The 14,076-nt window shown below is 41.2% G+C and overlaps 1 long non-coding RNA gene across 1 annotated transcript; it reads right to left on the reverse strand.

Annotated features, from left to right (window-relative positions):
• Positions 1–1,084: 1,084 nt before the first annotated feature.
• On the reverse strand, positions 1,085–13,810 carry LOC121032673 (uncharacterized). Its single transcript, XR_005791425.1, has 2 exons — positions 13,707–13,810; positions 1,085–1,417 (listed from the first exon to the last, which is right to left on the reverse strand). It is a non-coding gene; the product is annotated as an uncharacterized LOC121032673 (long non-coding RNA).
• Between the last annotated feature and the right edge of the window lie 266 nt (positions 13,811–14,076).

Raw genomic sequence — 14,076 nt, forward strand, 5'->3', positions numbered from 1 at the left:
TAATAAAAAACTTGTCAGACATTTAAAATGTTGATGTTTTAACTTGGAACATAATACTGTTGTGAGGAGAAAACTTAATTGATGGTCATGGAATGATAAAAATATTTCAGAAATGGTCTAGGATATTTATCGGGTCATGAGTGAAAACACTTGGGCCTCCAAACTGTGTTCTACTGTTGGTTCTCATCAACGTAAATTTTGTCAGCCAGGACAATAACGCATAAATGAAATAATTTATTTTCCTGGACACTTAACTCTGGTTTTTATAAATTTCTTGTTGTTGATGCATATTGAAGTCATGAGTTGCTCTCAGCTGAGCTTGTGGTAATTGCTCAGAAATGCTGTGATGGTTTCTACCACTGAAACAGAGTTGAGCATGGAAAGTTGTCCATAGAGTTTGTTAGTTTCTCATAAGCCCTCACTTACACCCTGGATAGAGGTCACTCAGTGATTGGCAGCACCTGGAATTGTGGAATTGGGGTAAAACAACCAAACCCTACACCAGGAAGAAGGAATTTGGTAGCGTTAAGACAACACCAGAATGCTGTTCAGAAGACATTGTACCTTAGTCTTGCTACTTACTGAGTGACTATGGATAATTACTAATTATACTTTCTACAGCTCAGTGTTCTCAACTATCCACGGGGACGATTCATGGGCTTGCTAGGAGGGATAATGACCTCATGTTCGAAAGCATTTAGCATGTGATGGGTGCTCAACTCAATGGCACCCTTGTTTCTTTCATGATAACTGAGAAGTGAGGAAAAAATACATGTTATAGTCGTATTTTTTTCAGAAAACAAACTTTGTGTTAACAGAGCTGTTGAATATATAATGTATTCCATTATGTAATCTGATGAAAAGTGCTTCAGCCTCACAGGATCTTGGTTCAAATCTTGCCTGCCATTTGCTAAATATCACCTTAAATATCACCTTAAGTAAGTTACTTACAGTATCTGAAATTTATTTTTCTCATCACAAAACGGCAAATTGTTACTAGTTTTCTCACCAGCTACTGTGAGGGTTAATGTTGATGTATGTACTAATCAGGGGTCTTTGTTTGCAAGTGAAACTCAACCACACCTCACCCAAACCAGAGAGGATTTATTGGCTCTTGTTGCCGAGGTCAGTCAAAGCAGAGGTGATCTGGTCTTGGGGATGACTGCAACCTTGGACTTAGACACTTTAAGTCCCTCTGTCTCTTGGATCAATATTAGCACTTCTAATACTTGTAAAACAGATACCAAGAAAGGGACCCAATCCTGGCTTAAAATCTTAATTATAAATGCTGTCTCCTTTGAGAATTTTCGTGGCCCCCTGACCATGCTTTGCAAAAGTAAAATTTGTGACCTTGTGCCACCTCTCTTTTCTTCCACTGCGGGTGTTGGCATGGCCATCACAGCTCTTTCCCAGCTCTCTGAAATGAGAGAAATAGAAACAACCTTGAGCTTTCTTGGACTGACCTGGATTTAGCAATTCTTTGTCACCTAACAGTGAGTTCTTTTTCAAAAGATGCATTGCTGAGAGACTAAGATAAGGGGTACACTTGGTATTGGAGATTGGCCATCAATCCCAAGGCATTTAGTCATGTTCTCACCTTTCTACAGATAAATACAAGTCAACCTGTTCATTTTTATTTATGCATATGGGAAAAAAATATATACATGGGTATATATTTACCTATTATTTATAAACGCATATTGAATACTTTTTCCATGGGCTCATCAAAATCCCTGAAACTCTTGTTTATCTTTATTAACCCCTATTTTTCCTTGTAGTATATCATGATATTCAAAAGCAAGCTTTGAGTCTAGGGAAAATGTGACTTCAGTCCTGGTTTCATCACTGACCAGCTGATATTTCAGGTTAACCTCTCATTTAGGTTTGGTTTCCCTAAAGAATTATCTCATATACTGTCTGATTCGCTCCAACAGTGCTATGGGGTATTATTATGCATAATTTACATGGAGACATCTGATGAGTATATGCTTGCTAATTATTTTTGTTTTTTATTTATATGTTCATTCTGGCCACAACCTTACTCTTCCAAAGAAGCAGATGTCCCAAACTCCCATAAGAAACCAACAATATGTAAAAGAACAAAGCACAGGCTGCCACCACAAAATATCACAGACTAGGTCCTGGTTCAAACAACAGAAATTTATTTTTTTCACAGTCCTGGAGGCTGGAAATGATACCAGCATTTGGCCAATTCAATTTCTGGTGAGGGCTCTCATCCTGGCTTGCAGACAACCCCCTGCCTGCTGCATCCTCCCATATCCTTCCTTCAGAGCATTCTGGCAGAGAGACAGAGAGAGACAGACAGAGAGAGAGAGTGTGAGCATGCTCTCTGATGTCTCTTCTTGGAAAGACAATCATCCTATCAGATCAGGGCCCTACCTTTAGGACTTTACTTAACCATCATTATCCTTTCTATCAGCCCTATCTCTGAATACAGTCTCACTGGGGGTAGGGCTTCAATACACAAATTTGGAGGGGGGTGGGGTTGGACAAAATTCAGTCCATAGCACAAAACAAAATTAACCCCAAACTGAATATAAACAGAAACAACCAAACCTAACTGTACATCAAATTACACAACCACACAGAGAAAGCAATGGATGCCATTAACTTCAACTATGTGCGCTGTATAATCTTAGTGGATTTGAGGACAAAAAGATCTGCAAACAAAACATGAATAGGCTTTGTAGGTCTGTTGTAGGAAGTGGTATTGGTTTAGCGATGCTGGAACTATTTTCTCTACATTGTCGGATAGACATGTTTTGTATTATTGGGAACCAGGGTTCTCACTGAAGGGAAGAGGAAACGCTAAGTCATGGGGGCGGGGTGAGAAAGAAGGGCTGTACTTGTATTAGGATGAACTCAGGTTTGTTTGTTCGTTTAACCTAATTCATTGAAAGGGCCTATATGCTCTTTTCAATATCACTTAAACATTTAGCACCAAAATCTTGGTGTTTAAAAGATCGGGGATCATTAGAGAAATAGCCGACTGCAGGGCTGGGGCAGGAAAAGCGAAAGGTGAATCTGAAACCCTCACAGTGTCAGATTACTTATTAAATACAGAGGGAGAAGCTACATTTACAATGGAGAAAGCGGTGGATACCATCTTAACTGAATCAAGATCCTTAGTAATGGGACACATTTACAACTGAGCCCCCTGCTCTGAGGCAATGGGAAGAATGCAGCACCTTCTGTGTAGTATTCTCGCCAAAATGTTTAACCCGCATCTAATTAAGGGAAAACAATCAGATAAGTCCACAACGTAGAAGACATTTTACAAGACAACTCGCTTTTCAAAAATGTCAAAAATCTCGAAAGGTAGAATAAGGCATGAAACTGTGGTTTGTATATTCTATATTAGTTAATTACAGTGACAAATTATTATAACAATTTATTAGTGTAACAGTATTATTTTCATTAAATTTTTTTATGTTTACTTATATTTGAGAGAGAGAGTGTGAGTGGGAGAGGGGCAGAGAGAGAGAGGAGACAGAATCTGAAGCAGGCTCCGCACTGTCAGCACAGAGCCCAATGCGGGGCTTGAACTCACCAACTGTGAGATCATGACCTGAGCTGAAGTCAGATGCTTAATCGACTGAGCCACCCAGGCACCCAACAATATATTAATAAATCGCTTATCGAAGTTAAATATCTTGAGAGTGATAAAGTTATTGTAGTTTTATATGAGAATGTTTTTGTTCTTGGGAGATACCTGCGAAAGTGCTTCGAGGTGAAATGTCATGATTACCCTAATTTACTTACGAATAGTCAGCCAGAAAAAAAAAAGTTTTTTTATATAATACAGTAAAAGAGAGAGAGAGAGAGAGCAAGTAAATGTGGTAAATGTTATCAGTTTGTGAAACTAAGTGAAGGGTATCTGAATAATTTGTTCAACTCTTTTAACATTCTGGTAGGTCTGAAAATTTTCAAAATGGAAAGTTTGAGGCAAAGCTCCAATGCCTCTTCCAGTGTAACACTATAAATTTCTCCATTTGGCAGCAGCTGCTTGGCTAGAACATTCAGGCAAGGCAAGAGAGGTTCTAGAGGGAGACCCTGATGCTATCCTCTGCTTGCCTACATTAGGTGTTAAGACAGATTGCAAGGTTAATTGGAAATAAAGTGTAACCCTAGAGTCTAGAATCCGTGGTTGGAAGGGGGCTTAAGGTCATACAGTTCATATATGAATAAGTCATGGCGGAGGTGAGAAAGAAGACAGAGTAGTTCCAGGCTCTTGGATTCCATGAAGAAATATAAACAAATACACACACACACACACACACACACACACAGAAGAACAAAACAAAAAATGGGGGAACTGATGTAATGTCGCTAGCTCTGTATTTTGTCTATGAAGAGTGACATAAAAAATTAAAAACTCATCCATTATTCCATCTGTTATCATACTTGTGTCATTACACATGCCATTTTAGTGAAATAATGACCTCAAGGAAAAAGGCGGTCTATTAGTTCAGGGTGAAAATTTTTTAAAAACCGGCTGCGTTCGGCCGTGTGAACGCACACAGTGTTCTTGTTCACAGTGGACAAGCAAAGATGCTTGTTGTAAGTTGCTAGGTAGTCACTGGGGACCATTATGGAGTCCCACCACCCTCCCAGGAGGGAGTCGCACCTGCCAGCTGGCTTTGCTTGGAGCCTCTGAGAGAGACGAGAAGACTGTCAAATCCTTGCTCAGAACATACTCAGACACCTCTCTGAGAGTTGTCTCTCCTATGGACCAACTGAAATGGGTCACTCTGTGGTTTCTACTCTTTGATTGCTACTTTGCCATCTGGAGGATGTCAGGATTTAGCCAGCTCAGTTTTTGCCCTCAAATGAGGTAAGGTATAAATCCCAAAAGAAATAAACTGGGCACCCATCTGTCCCCCTCTTTTTGTTTTTTTTTTTGTTTTTTTTAAAATTTTTTAAATGTTTATTTATTTTTTGAGACAGAGAGAGACAGAGCATGAATGGGGGAGGGGCAGAGAGAGAGGGAGACACAGAACTGGAAGCAGGCTCCAGGCTCTGAGCCATCAGCCCAGAGCCCGACGCGGGGCTCGAACTCACGGACCGTGAGATCGTGACCTGAGCTGAAGTCGGTCGCTCAACCGACTGAGCCACCCAGGCGCCCCGTCCCCCTCTTTTTGAATACGCTTGTGATATTTGGAGGTGGCTGTCTTGTCTTAATTCATCTCTAGTTGTAACGCACCAGTCTTTCAGATATCCTTCTTAAGCAATAGATCGGTTACTTGATATTTCACTATTTCTTGAGCTTCCACTGGTTGGTAGGACTGGTGTCGTGCCCGAGTGTCTGGGGTCCTGCGAGTCTCCTTCCTAGACTAGTAATGGGCGCCTGGGTTGCCCTCCTGGGACACCAGAGTCTTGACTGGGATTGTCATTCAGGGTTGGGTTTGCCTGGAAGGATCTGTCTTAACTGAATTTCTTTGGGGTATGAGAAACGGAACCTCATTTCCCACTCACTTGAGTGAGGAAGGGGAATATATTAGGTTTCATGGGTATTTCAGAAATCCAAGGCAGTGAATGCGGATAACCTCATTCAAGCCCAACCTGGAGGGCTGAGTGGAACAGCTTTTTCGTAGACTCTCTCTCCCCCTTGAAACATGGTCAAAGCGCATTTGTCTCTCTGCAAATCGGCCTCACGCCCTCTTCAACTTCATGCATGTGGCTCGTGTTATCGCACCTGGGTTTATATCACCTTTATTCCAGCTGCACGCAGACACTGAATAGACCCTCAGAGCATCAGTTCCAAATTCCGGTGAGAAGAATTTCATTGGCCTCTTTTCAATCAGATATCCACCCGTGCCCACCTGGGGTCAGATCAGTGGCCAGAAGTTAGGTGGGTAGTAAAACCAAAGCTGCCTGGCCCTCCCGTCCTCCCAATTCCCCACTGATTTTTGGTGGAAGGAACATTCCTCAGAGGAAAGTGTCTTTCTAAACTGGGTGGAATTTCTAAAAAAGCATCTGCTGTGGGCTCCTTTAATTTAGTTAAGATTGTTTGTAAACATAGCAGTAGGAATGAGCGAGGAAAACTAAACTCCTTTCTGGACGAGCTGTGTTGAGTTTGCCATCAGTTAACTCAAACATGAATAGTGTAAATAGTCTATTATTCTCTCGCCGGTCATGGTTGGGAGAATGAGATCTGTCCCGTCTCGTCCTGTTTATCTTGAACTTTTCTCCTGCTTGCCTAATGTCTGCTGTGGTATAATGTGCCAGTCTCTGCTGATATGGGCCATGGAGTAGGATTTTTTTTTAAGACAAATCTTAGGGCTTTCATTCTTCTGCAGATTGGTGGAAGTCTGTCATATATAACTTGGGACCCACCCTTCCAGCTACAATGTACAATGGAAAGTATAGGAAATTGCCAGGCCTGTCCTTGGGAGCTCATGCCTGGAATCTCAGCCAGAGACAACCTTCAAAATCATCTTCTCCAACCTCCTTCTCAGTGTTTCCATAAAATAAATGGCACAGCCAGGTCTGGTAATGGAGGGATGACTACAGCATAGTATAAAAAGTTTAAAAATTTTTTTAAAATTTGTTTTTTCAACTTTTATTTATTTTTGGGACAGAGAGAGACAGAGCATGAACGGGGGAGGGGCAGAGAGAGAGGGAGACACAGAATCGGAAACAGGCTCCAGGCTCTGAGCCATCAGCCCAGAGCCTGACGCGGGGCTCGAACTCCCGGACCGCGAGATCATGACCTGGCTGAAGTCGGACGCTTAACCGACTGCGCCAAGGAATTGACTCATGTGATTCTGGGGGCTGGTGAGTCCAAAATCTGTAGGGTAGGCCAGCTGGCTGAAGACTCGGGGAACAGTCAAAACAGTTCAAGTCTGAAGGCTATCTGTTAGCAGAATTCCCTTGTCCTCTGGGGAGGTCGGTCTTTTTCTGTAACGGCCTTCAACTGATTGGATGAGTCCTACCCACATTATGGAGGGTAATCTGCCTTACTCAAAGTCCACTCATTTAAATGTTAATCTCATCTAAAAATACTTCCACAGAAACATCTAGAATAATGTTTGACCAAATATCTGGGTACTACGAGCTAGCCAAGTTAACACATGAAGTTCACCATTATAAATATTGTTGGGTTTATTGTTTGCTCTTTAGGTAAGAACTCTAGGGCGTCAAGAATAATACTGTGAGTGGAAAATGCTGTGTTTTGTGGATAGGATCTCATGTGTTCAACAAATATTTATTATTTTTACTCTCTGGGAGAGACTCCTTAGCCCTGAAGAGATTACCAAAATGTTCAGAATACTATCCTGGACCTCTAGGAGCTTCCAGACAACAGGGAGGAATGGGATCTGTTCAGACAGCAGTGTGTGTGTGTGTGTGAAAATGCCAGCCAGCACTGACTCTCTCATCTTTGCAAGAAACTCTGGATTCTCTGTATCTAGCTTGGATATTTTGCTTTCTATTCCGCTCATCATTTTTACCTGCATATCTCTGTCAATGCCTCAAACTAGAAACCAAGTAAAGGGCTCCCTAACTAGTAATCATGTCTGGGCTTGAATCCTGGATGTGGCCATAAAGGCAGACCTTTACAGAGACCTCTTTGCCTCAGTTTCCAGAACAACTGCACCTTCCTCTAGGTAAGGGCACAGTGACATAATTGATAAAAGATACTTGGCAGGGTGGTACCTGGCACCTAGCTAGCAATGAACACTCGATTAGTGTTCGCTCTTGTTGTTAAGAGTCATCTTCCCTTCGAGGTTGTCATGTTCCAAAGAGGAGAGAATTCCCAGTTATTCTGAGCTAAACCTCCTAGGTCCTTTCCACCACTCCTTATCTTCTATCTGCCAGTGTCGTATATTTGGCAAAGAGCAGAGAACGTTCAGATTCTGGATCCCCCTTCTCATCAGAACCTAAAAGTAAGCTTCATACAAGTATAAATCTGCTCATGGAGAGTAGAGGAGAAAATACACAGATATTGCACCAGAGAAAAGATGTGCGAAGGCACCCACATGACAGAATGGCCGGGAGGATATAAATGTCGAATCACTACATTGCACACCTGAAACTAATGTAATATTGTTTATCAACTATACCTCAATTAAAAATAAAAAAGGAAGAAAAAATGCATGATTCCAAAAAGGTCGAGCCAGCTTACAGTCCGAAATGACCATTTGGCTTTCTACCCCACTCACAGCAGCATGGAGTGTTAGGTTTTATGACTATGCTAATTCGAAAAGTAGAAAATAGTTTCTCAATGGTTAATCTTTACTTGTGAAATTGAACATTTGGTTTGTCTATTTGCTTCCTACTTGTGTCTGCTCATTTTTTTTTTAAGAAGAGTTTTCTAGACCAGTTTTAGGTTCACAGCCAAGTTGTGTGAAAGGTACAGTAGCATCTCCTTACCCATGGGGGATACATTCCAAGACCCCCAGTGGATGCCTGAAACCACAGATAGAACTGAATCCTGTCTTTATTATGTTTTCTCCTACATATACATACCTATTGTAGAGTTTGATTTATAAATTAGGCAGAGTAAGAGATTAACAACAATGACTAATAATGAAATAGAACAATTATGTTAATATACTGTAATAAAAGTGTGAATATGGTCTGTCTCTCTCTCAACGTCTTATTGCACTGTACTCCCCCTTCATGATGTGAGATGATAAAATGCCTGTGTGATGAGATGAAGTGAGGTGAATGACTTAGTCATTGTCACATAGCTTTAGGCCACTGCTGATCTTTGGATGATACATCAGAAGGAGGATCATCTGCTTCTGGACCACAGTTGATCATAGGTAACTGGAACCTCAGAGAACAAAACCATGAGTAAGGGTGGGGGGGACTGCTGTTCAGAGATTTCCCATATACCTACACAGGCATAGCTTCTCCTATTATAAAAATCTCTCATCAGAGAGTACGATTGTTAAAATTAATAACCTAGATAACCATCATAATCACCCAGAGACCATAGTTTACATTAGGGTTCACTCTTACTGTTGTATATTCTATGGGTTTGGACAAGTGTATAATGACATGTATCCCTCATTACATTATCATACAAAGTATTTTCACTCTTAAAAATCCCTGCGCTCCATTCAGTCATCTCTTCTCCCAACCCCTAACCCTTAGGAGCCACTGATCTTTTTATACCCTCCATAGTTTTGCATTTCCAGGATGTCATATAGTTGGAATCATGCAGTGTGTAGCCTTTTCAGACTGACTTCTTTCACCTAGTAATACGCATTTAATGTTCCACCGTGTCTTTTATGCCTTGATAGTCCATTTCTGTTTAGCAGTGAATATCATCCCGTTGTCTGGATGTACCGCAGTTTATCCACTCACCTACTGAAGGACATCTTGATTGCTTCCACCTTTTGGCAATTATGAATAAAGCTGCATGATTTTGGGTTGTATGGTGAGAATATGTTTGGTTTTATAAGAAACTACCAAACTGTCTTCCAAAGTGGTTGTACCATTTTGAATTCCCACCAGCAATGACTGAGAGTTCCTGTCGCTCCACATCTTCAAGAGCTTTTGGTGTTGTCAGTGTTCTGGATTTTTGTAATTCTCATAGGTAGAGTAGTAGTACCATACAATCCATTAATTTGTTGTTCTAGCACCATCTATTGAAAAGACTATCTTCGCTTCATTTTATTACCTGTGCTCCTTTGTCAAACAAAGATCAGTTGACTATATTTATGGAGGTTTATTTCTGGGTTCTTTATTCTGTTCCATTGATCTATTTGTCTACTGTTTCATCAATACCATACTGTTTTGATTACTATAGCTTTACAGTAAGCCTTAAAGTTGAGTAGTGTCAGTCCTCCAAATTAATTCTTCTACTTTATTTATTTATTTAAAAAAATTTTTTTTAGCATTTATTTATTTTTGAGAGAGACAGAGACAGAATGCGAGTGGGTTAGTGTCAGAGAGAGGGAGACACAGAATCCAAAGCAGGCTCCAGGCTCTGAGCTGTCAGCATAGAGCCTGACGCGGGGCTCAAACTCACGGGCTGTGAGATCACAACCTGAGCCGAAGTCAGACACTCAACCAACTGAGCCATCCAGGTGCCCCTTATTTATTTATTTATTTATTTATTTATTTATTAAAAAAAAATTTTTTTTTTAAATTCTTTTCCTTTAATATCATGTTGGCTATTCTGGGTCTTTTCCCTCTCCATATAAACTTTAGAATGTTTGTCACATCCATTGTGTTGAATCTATAGATCAATTTGGGAAGAACTGACATCTTGACAAGATTGAGTGTTCCTATCCATGAACATGGAATATCTCTCCATTTATTTAATTTTTCTTTGATTTCATTCAACAGAGCTTTATAGTTTCATATAGATCTTATGCCTATTTTGCTAGGTTTATATCTAAGTATTTCATCTTTTGAGGTAATAGTATAAATGGCATTGTGTTTTTTTGTTTGTTATGTTTGTTATGTTTGTTTGTTTGTTTGTTTGTTTGTTTTTTAGCAAGCTCCATGCCTGGAGTGGAGTCCAATGCAGGGCTCTAACTCACAATCTTGAAATCAAGACCTGAGCTGAGATCAAGAGTCAGATGCTTAACCAGCTGAGCCACCCAGGTGCCCCAATGATATTGTGTTATTAATTTCAAATTTCACTTGTTCACTGCTAGCATAAAAGAATGTGACTGACTTTTGTATATCAGCCTTGTATCCTGCAACCTTGGTATAATTGCTTATTAGTTTCAGGTTTGATTTTCTTTATTTCTTTATTTCTTTATTTATTTATTGGGTCAGTTCTTCCAGATTTTCTACATAAACAATAATGTCATCTGACAGGAAAAATTGTTTTATGTCTTCGTTTCCAATCTGTATATTTTAATTTCCTTTTCTTCTTTTATTGCGTTAGCAAGACCTTCCAGTTTGGTATTGAAAAGGAGTGGTGAGAGGGAGTATCTTTGCTTCATACCTAATCTTTGTGTCTGTTCATTTTTTCTAATGGGGTCTTAGTTTCTTTCTTTCTTTTTAATATACTAATTCTTTTCATATTAAGATCATTAACTGAATCATATATGTGCCAAATATTCTTTTAAATTGCAGTTTAAAAAATTTTTTTTAATGTTTATTTTTGAGACAGAGACAGAGAGACAAAGCCTGTGGGGGGGAAGGACAGAGAGAGAGAGGAAGACATAGAATCCGAAGCAGGCTCCAGGCTCTGAGCTGTCAGCACCGAGCCCGATGCAGGGCTTGAACCCGCGCACCGTGAGATCATGACCTGAGCTGCAGTTGGACGCTTAACCAACTGAGCCACCCTGGTGCCCCTGAAGTTTATTTTTTAATTTCTTTTTTAAATGTTTATTTATTTTCAAGAGAGAGAGAGAGGCAAGCAGGGGGAGGGGATGAGACAGAGGGAGACAAAGGATCTAAAGCAGGCTCTGCACTGACAGCAGAGAGCGTGATGTGGGGCCTGAACCTACAAACTGTGGGATCATGATCTGAGCCAAGTCGGATGCTTAAGCCCCTGAGCCACCCAGACACCCTTTCAATTGCAGTTACAAATTATATTTATAATATTTCCTGCATAAAGAAAGAGTTAACCTTTTAAAAAACATTAAAAATTTTTATTTTGAGAGAGAGAAAGAGAGTGAGTGAGCGAAAGTAAGGGAGAAGTGCAAAGGGAGAGAGAGAGAGTGAGAGAGAATCCTAAGCAGGTTCCACACTGAGCATGGAGCCTGACATGGGGATTGATCCCATGACCTGAGCCGAAATTAAGAGTCAGATGCTAAACCCAGGTGCCCCAGAAGGAGTTAACTTTTATGTGTTCAAATCTATCAGCTTTTCTTCTTGTGACTTCTGAAAGTAAATCTGCATTTTCCTCTCTCCATTTAGGAGAAATAGAGCCAGAGCCCTCCCACCTCAGCCTCTCCACAGCATACCATCAGATAATTTTGACACACTGTTTTTGAACAACTGCTGACGGCAGAACCAAGAGAGGTGCCATAGCCTGAAATTCAGGTGGCCACATGTGGGCAAAGGGAATAATTGTTTGGTCCACTTCCCAGAACGTTTACCTGAGAAAGGCCTTTTTGGCCTCAAAAATCCCTTCCAGCAGAGCTACGATGGGTTGGTCCTGAAGGGAAGTTTTAGTTCAGTAGAAGAAAACAACATTTGAGACATGTGTGCGGGAAGGTATGGAGTGGGCATCAGAAATGAGAGACAAGAGTAAATTATAAACCACCAAAAGGGGGAAAGGGGCCTTACTAGGGGGCTGGAAACAAAGCAATCTTTTCCCATTTCCTGTTTTTAAAAACCTAGTTTGTCGTTCATTTTGCTGTTATTTAGCTGAAGTTATAATTTGCATATTTAAGTCTTCCATGTAAGCAGAGTGCAAATTGGTGAGAGCTTATAGGTAATTTAGATGTTTATGGCTCTGTGTAAAGTGTTGGTGCTGCTTTTTAACCTAGGGTCCTTTCTGTAGTCAGAGCTGAAAAACGGAGGAAGGAAGTGAGGCTGGTTGGAAGTTAACACTTCCTTTTTAAGGATAACAGCAACCCAGAAACAGTTTCACAGGCTTGGGGAAGGGACTAGGGTGGCCAACCTGCACATTTTACCTGGGACTGAGGGTTTCCCAGGATGCGAAACTTTCAGGATTAAAACTTGGACGCTCCCACGCAAGCTGGGACGGTTAGTTGCCCAGATCTGCGAGGAACCCCCCTCCCCTCCCACATCTAATGTAACCTTCCCCCCAAATATGCAACAGCCTTTTTTATAACCACCTTTGACAGAGGATGAAACTGCAGGTCTAAGAGATTCAGGAACTTCCTTAAATTCACACAAGCAGGGGATGAAGGAACCTCCGTTTAAACCTTGTTCTGTCTGCTCCAGTGCCCTTCCTACCCTACCACTCACTCTCTCATCTACTCATTTAAACATCTTCAGATGTTGGTTTATGACGGGTTCTGTCACATGGGCAAATCAAGGAAATCAGTGAATAACAATGAGTTCAACAACAATAACCACAATAATAGAAACACAATTTGCAAGAGTTCCAATGTAATTGGACCCTTAAGGCAGCTCGGTTAACCGTTAGACCAGGTACTCAGATCTTCTGAGAGGCACTTGGAGTTAGGGGATTGTTGGCATTAGGCTCTTCCTAGTCCAAGGCAGTGTTGGGAGTTCAGATAGAACAAAGATCTCTGTGTCTGTCTGTCTGTCTGTCTCTCTCTCACACACACCCCCCTCCTGGTTGACTAGGTTCAAACTCTAGCCATCTTGATCACCTTCCCCCTTACTTGGGGACTAGGTTTCATTGTGTTCCAGGTTTGCCGACTCTGGAAATTACACTCATTTTCTTAATCAGAAGAGCAAGAAAAATAAAACAGATGTACTAAACTTCAGGCATTTAACAGCATACTATAAACAGCCTGCTTATTTGTTTGCCCATTTCCATGGTGGGCTCTATGCCCGTGGACGTTCTCTACCTTACTTGGTTCCACGCCCAATGTCTAGCACATAACCAGCATCTACCATTTGCTGAATGGGTATGTAAGCAATTAAAGATAGAAATTCCTGAAGATATAAGAGTTGTTTCCAACATCTAAAATCAGTTTTCTAGTTTGATAACAAATAATGTTAAAGACTCCCCCCACCCCCGCAAAAAAAAGGGCAAACACAGTCTCTTTTAAGAAAAAGTATATCCTAAACTCTACGGTATTACTCTCAGCAATGGCAGCAAAACTTACGTGAATGATGGGAAAAAACAATCCACTGATGGCCTAAGAAATGAAACTGGGTTGGGTGCCTGGGTGGCTCAGTCGGTTGAGTGTTCAGCTCGGGTCATGAGCTCACAGGTTCGTGAGTTTGAGCCCCGCATCAGGCTCTCTCTGTGCTGACAGCTCAGAGCCTGGAGCTTGTTTCGGATTCTGTGTCTCCTTCTCTCTCTTCCTCTCCCTCACTCACGCCGTCTCTGTGTCTCTCAAAATAAAGAAATAAACTTAGGGGCGCCTGGGTGGCGCAGTCGGTTAAGCGTCCGACTTCAGCCAGGTCACGATCTCGCGGTCCGTGAGTTCGAGCCCCGCGTCGGGCTCTGGGCTGATGGCTCAGAGCCTGGAG

The sequence above is a fragment of the Herpailurus yagouaroundi genome, unplaced genomic scaffold, assembly GCF_014898765.1.
Source record: "Herpailurus yagouaroundi ecotype Mexico unplaced genomic scaffold, PumYag 142, whole genome shotgun sequence".
NCBI lineage: Eukaryota > Metazoa > Chordata > Mammalia > Carnivora > Felidae > Herpailurus > Herpailurus yagouaroundi.